The following is a 6,400-nucleotide window of genomic DNA, read 5'->3' as shown; positions in this document are numbered from 1 at the left end:
GCACAACCCCGCGCCCGCCAACCATAGAAGGGATCCCAGTGACCACATATGTGTCGTTTCCCACCGACAATCTTCATAGCCCATCTGTTCAGCCCATGTCCAACATGCCGGACGCCTGAGAACCCCTTATCCCAGGACTCCCTCAGTAGCCCTTAAACCAGGCTTCAATGACGAGGTGTCCGGTGCGCAGATTGTCTTTGGCAATGCAAGGTGGGTTCCTCCTCCGAATACTCCAACATAGTCTTCAAACACAAAGAACATGTCCGGATCTGCAAAACACGTACTACACACCACCGCAGAGAGTATAATATTTCACGAGTCCAATCTGCTGACAAATTTTTTGTAACGTGATATCACGTCCCTGCCCGGTTATTGTTTCAAACCGTTTTTCGGCCGCCGCTCCATATTTCGAGAAGCAGTTTTATTGGCACGTCTTGTCAAAGCTTAGATCATGTGCCCTTATTACGGGATTCTCATCAATACGGGTATGGGTAATCCAACCGTGGCGCATGCACAACCCCTGGGGAATAGGTGAGTTTTATGGCGAGTGGGGAGGCACTTGATATTCACTGCCTTTATAAGGAGATAAGGATTCACCTCTTTCATGCACGCCTTCTCTCTTTCCTCCTACCCACTCTCGAGGTCCAGCACCCAAGTTCTCATCTTTTCTGCCTTAAGAAAGCACTCCGACCATGTCTTGAGCGCAGGACAAGTGGATGGCCTCCACCGTCAAGTAGAAGGACATCACCCAGCTTCGGGAGGCCGGATATTTGGCCAAGGAGGTCGACCATCACCTTCCAACAGAGGGAAAGATCATCCCTACCCCGAAGTCCCATGAGAGGGTAGTTTTCATCCCCCACTTCGCCCGCTGGCTGGGATGTCCACTCCACCCCTTCGTCCGCGGACTCATGTTCTACTATGGGCTGGATTTCCATGATCTGGCCCCAAATTCCTTCCTCACTATCTTGGCATTCATCATCATGTGTGAGGCTTTCCTCCCCACCCCACCCCACTTCGGATTGTGGCTGAAGACATTCATTGTCAAGCCGAAGGTGGTGGGTGGCCAACACGCGGAGTGCGGATGCGCCATGGTGAGCAAAATGTCCAACGTCCCGTGGCCCAAAGGCACCTTCGTGGATACCGTCAAGGGGTGCCAGAAGTTGTGGTTCTACGTCACAGAGCCCCTTGACACTAACTGGGCTGCAGCTCCCGAATTCAAATCCGGGGCCCCAATCCGGCTTACCTCCTGGCAAGAGAAGGGCCTGGATTGGTCCTCACCGGATGAGCTGACAACGCTTCAGACGCGCATCAGGAGCATGATGGACAAGAACGTCAAGAATGTCGATGTGATTCAGGTGATGCTAGTTCGCCGGATCCATCCATGCCAGAACCGGGCTTGCCACCTATGGGAGTTCGATCCGGCCGAGCACAAGACCTTGCAACGGTTCTTCGGAACTACGCACGAAGATATCTAGAATGTGCTCTTCAAGCCCAATGAGACGTGGCCAAAGACGACCGAGGACCGTGGGCATGACTTGGCCCATCCCGCCAGTTCAGTAAGTTTTCCGTGTTTCAAGGTATATCCCTTACTTGCTTACTCAAGAAGGATGTACGAACTTCCCTAATAGTTTTTTCGGAGTTGGACGAAGAAGGCGGAGCAGATTCAGTGTCCGACTCCGCTGCCTGAGGAACCAGCAATCCCGCTTCTGACGAAGATGCTGGTTCTGGTGCCCTACAAGGTGCCGGAGAAGAAGGCCAAGGGGACCAGAGGTGGCCTCTGTCCCAAGGGTACTTCGGACATGGTGTCCGAAGACGCCGAAACTCACTCCTCCGCCGCCGAAGATGACGAGGAGGAGGAAGAGGAAGAAGAAAGCAAGTCCCCCCTGCCTAAGGGGGGAAAGAAGAGGGCGGCCTCCACAAATCTGGAGGCGGAGGCGTCCAAGAAGGGGAAGGTTTCCTTCGCGGATAGCTCCGCATGGGACATCGACAGCAACCCAGAATAGCGCCCCCGAGGTAAGCCCCTGGTCGAATCATGAGCATTCAAAGACCCTGACACGTTCATATATCATCCTCTTTACCTCATAATTTTAACATGTGGAATCATGCACTTGTAGTCTGGCTCGCTCCGCCCTCGAGCGATCCGTGATGGACAAGGCGTCCCTTCCGGCGGCCTCCTCTCCCAGGGCCATGGATGACACCGAGGTGTTGTCCCGAAGGATCCCCAGCCAGGGAGAGACGCAGGAGGCCGTCAGGACGGTGCCAGAGGGCGAGACCTCGGCCACCGGACACATGGGGGAGCAGATCCCAATGGAGACTGGCGATGGGGGCCATGTCCAATTCGGCCCTCAGCCGAATACGATCTCGGAGACTTATACGGCTCCGGAATCCAGCAAGCAGCCTCCTTCGTCGGAAGGAGGTGTGCCCATTCCTCCGGTGACCTCTGTCCAACCAAAGGCACCGGATACTCTACTAGAAGCGCTGTGAAGTGCTTCCATCGTTGAGGAACACCGTACCCGCATGGGTGTGGTGATTGAAAAGATTCAGTCCGTGAAGAGCGAACTGACCGAAGCCGGCACAAGCCTTTTAACAGGCTTTGAGGTAAGCAATGCAATTTGTGAAAAGAAAGTCACAGTATAGACAGTAGCCCCTGAGACTCTGTCCGGTGTTCGGAAAGAAGAGCCGAACAGAGGATCAAATAGTTTTTCACAGGAGACTAACCAGATATGTCTATGTGGATAAGCAGGTGTCGCTGCTAGCCGTGACTTCTCATGCTGCCGGAGTTTCCGGACTAAGGCAGAGTCTGGAGCGGGCCTAGGAAGAGCTCGGCTGAGTGAAAAAGCAGCTGGAGGACAAGCAGGGTATGTAATGACCTATTTAGATATAGCAAGATATGAATTGCTTGTGTTGATCGTATGATAATTTGTAGGAGCGGTGTCCGAGGTGGAAACCCTCAAGGCAGCACTGGCCGAAGCCCAAAATAGGGCGGCAGATGAACAGGCCGCCGGCGAAAAGCACGAGGCCAGGGTCGGTGAGGTCCAGCAGGAGCTACAGGACGCCATGAAGAAATGCGAGTCCTTGGAGCGCAAGAATGGGGACCAAGAGTCCGAACTTGCCAAGGCTCGTCAAAGTGCACAAGAGGCCCGGGTCGAAGCCCAGGGCGCCCTTCAGGAAATCCAAGAGGCCAAGAAAATTGCGGCGGGTAAGGTTTTTATTATGCAGAGCAAGTATGCGAAGAAGAGATATCTCATGCTAACCCGGATTTGGAGGTCTCTAGGGGTGTTTGCGGATCTGCCATGCAGTGTTTCTGACGCTACTGAATACTTCTGAGTCGAAGAGGGGAGCTCGACGGAGAAGCTGTTCTAGTCGCAATACTTTGCGCCAGAACATCCGATGCCCTTTAGCGACCAGCTAAAACAGCTGGTCGAGGTGGATAGGGTGGCTGAACTAGCCATGAAGGATTTAATAATCCAGCTGTGGCCTGCAGAAGCTATACCCGGCAGCTACTTCAGACTTGTGAAGCGGCTGGTCAATGCCTGCCCTCGGCTTGACGCCATCAAGCGGTCGGTCTGCATAGAAGGTGCGCGGATGGCCTTCGCCGTGTCAAGATATAATGGGCGAAGATGGACGCCGTCAAGCTCACGACCGAAGGACCGCATGCGGGCAAGGAGCGCCGCACGCCCGAGCGGTATTTTGAAGATGTTCTGAAGGCATCCCACATTGTAGCCGAGCAATGTGCTAAGGGCATCATTTTTTTAATGAGTACATTCATGTTATCCCGTCCTATATGATGAAAACAATGCTGATTTGTAATATAATGCTTTGCTATTTATTATTTAAAGTTTTACCTCCTATGCCGCCGTTTTATCAAGTCTGGGAGTTGGCCAGTCGTCGGTTTCAACCCCCATGTAGGTAGTATGGGGTTGTTCGGGATGAACCTAAGCACTCTTTATCCAACAATTTGGTCCGTGAAGGAGGTGTTTAGCACAAAGAACCAGGCAATCAGACTATGTGGCTTTATCACCCTCACTTAGCCATAGGAGTTTGACAATTAAAATTTAGGTGTAGCCCCTAGTATCCGAACTAGGGTGCTGTAAACACCTGATCGGATAAGAACTGATTCATCGCATAATGGGGAAAAAATCGCTAAAGATTTGAAACCTCCGAAGAGCTGACTGGCTCATGCCGCATCATGATAGTCAGTTTTCGGCTTTCTCTACCAAGGTGCTCATCCGGATAAACCAGGACACAATCACATGAGTTCTCCCTTTACCACCCTAGCCGATATAGCGGAATGTAAGGTAGTAAGAACATTGGCCGGCCAACCCAACTATTGACCAAAGACATGATTCGGAGCCAATGCATATTGTGCTAAATTCGGGGTGCCGAACTATACTGTAAAAAGTGTTGGACTTTGTTGCCGTATTATGGGGCGCAATTGTAACAACCATGATGCAGCTATATCTCCCATGTGTCGGAGAACGACTTAGAGGCATAACCTCATAGTAGGCATGTCGCAAGAGGGGTAATCTTTACACATCCCATGTTCTTAATAAGATAGAGATAAAGAGTTGGCTTACAATCACCACTTCACACAATACATAAATATAGCATTACATCATCCAAAATACAATCAATGTCCAACTACGAAACCAAAATAAAGACAACCCCAAATGCAAAAAGATCCCCGATCGCCCCAACTGAGCTCCACTACTGATCGTATGGAAAGGAAACACAGTAACGTCCTAAATCCTCGTCGAACTCCCACTTGAGTTCGGTCGCATCCCCTATAATGACATTGTTGGCACCTGCATCTGGTTTTGGAAGTAATATGTGAGTCACGGGGACTCAGCAATCTCACACCCTCGCGATTAAGACTATTTAAGCTTATGGGTAGGTAAGGTAGTGAGGTGGAGCTGCAGCAAGCACTAGCATATATGGTGGCTAACTTACACAAATGAGACTGAGAAGAGAAGCAAGGCACACTCGTGAAACTATAATGATCAAGAAGTGATCCTGAAACAACTTACGTTCAAGCATAACACGAGACCTTGTTCTCTTCCAGGACTCCGCCGAAAAGAGACCATCACGGCTACACACGCGGTTGATTCATTTTGATTAAGTTAAGTGTCAGGTTTTCTACAACCGGATATTAACAAATTCCCATCTGCCCATAACCGCAGGCACGGCTTTCGAAAGTTCAAATCCCTACAGGGGTGTCCCAACTTAGCCCATCACAAGCTCTCATGGTCAACGATGGATATTCCTTCTCCCAGGACGACCCGATCAGACTCGGAATCCCGGTTACAAGACATCTCGACAATGGTAAAACAAGACCAGCAAAGCCACCCAAATGTGCCGACAAATTCCGATAGGAGCTGCACATATCTCGTTCTCAGGGCACACCAGATTGTCCAAGATTTTGGTAGGCCAACCCAGAGTTGCCCCTGGTGTGGCCACCGGCTGCTGACAGATTGGACCAACACTCAGAGGAGCACTGGCACGGGGTTTAAAATAAAGATGACCCTTGAGTCTGCGGATCCAAAGGGAAAAAGGCTTAGGTGGCAAATGGTAAAAACAAGGTCGGGCCTTGCTGGAGGAGTTTTATTCAAGGCGAACTGTCAAGGGGTTCCCTTTATAACCCAACCGTGTAAGGAACGCAAAATCAAGGAACATAACACTGATATGACAGAAACTAGGGCGGCAAGAGTGGAACAAAACACCAGGCATAAGGTCGAGCCTTCCACCCTTTACCAAGTATATAGATGCATTAAAGTAAACAAGATATAATAATGATATCCCAACAATAAACATGTTCCAACAAGGAACAAACTCCAATCTTCACCTGCAACTAGCAACGCTATAAGAGGGGCTGAGCAAAGCGGTAACATAGACAAACAAACGGTTTGCTAGGACAAGGTAGGTTAGAGGTTTGACATGGCAATATGGCAGGCGTGATATAGCAAGTGGTAGGTATCGCGGCATAGCAATAGAGCGAAGAACTAGCAAGCAAAGATAGAAGTGATTTCGAGGGTATGGTCATCTTGCCTGCAAAGTTCTCCGAGTTGACATAAGCATGATCCTCGTAAGCGTACTCAATGGGTTCCTCAATCACGTACTCGTCTCCCGGCTCTACCCAAGGCAAGAACACAAGCAAAGGAAAGAACAATCAACCACGGTGCAATGCGCAAGCAACATGATGCAAAACATGGCATGATATGCGGGATGTGCTATGCAATGCATATGCGTGCTCCGGAAGGAAAAATTGAACCAGGCCTCAACTTGGCAAACCAAGAGCGCCGCTGGAAAGATGAGTTGATTTCTGTCGAAATCGATATAAAGATCACCGGAATCGGATGCACGGTTTGCAAATGGCAAGCAACACAATAATGGCACTATTCTA

Source organism: Triticum urartu, chromosome 2, assembly GCF_003073215.2.
Source record: "Triticum urartu cultivar G1812 chromosome 2, Tu2.1, whole genome shotgun sequence".
In the NCBI taxonomy this organism is placed as follows: Eukaryota; Viridiplantae; Streptophyta; class Magnoliopsida; order Poales; family Poaceae; genus Triticum; species Triticum urartu.
Note: the sequence above shows the minus strand (reverse complement) of the source record.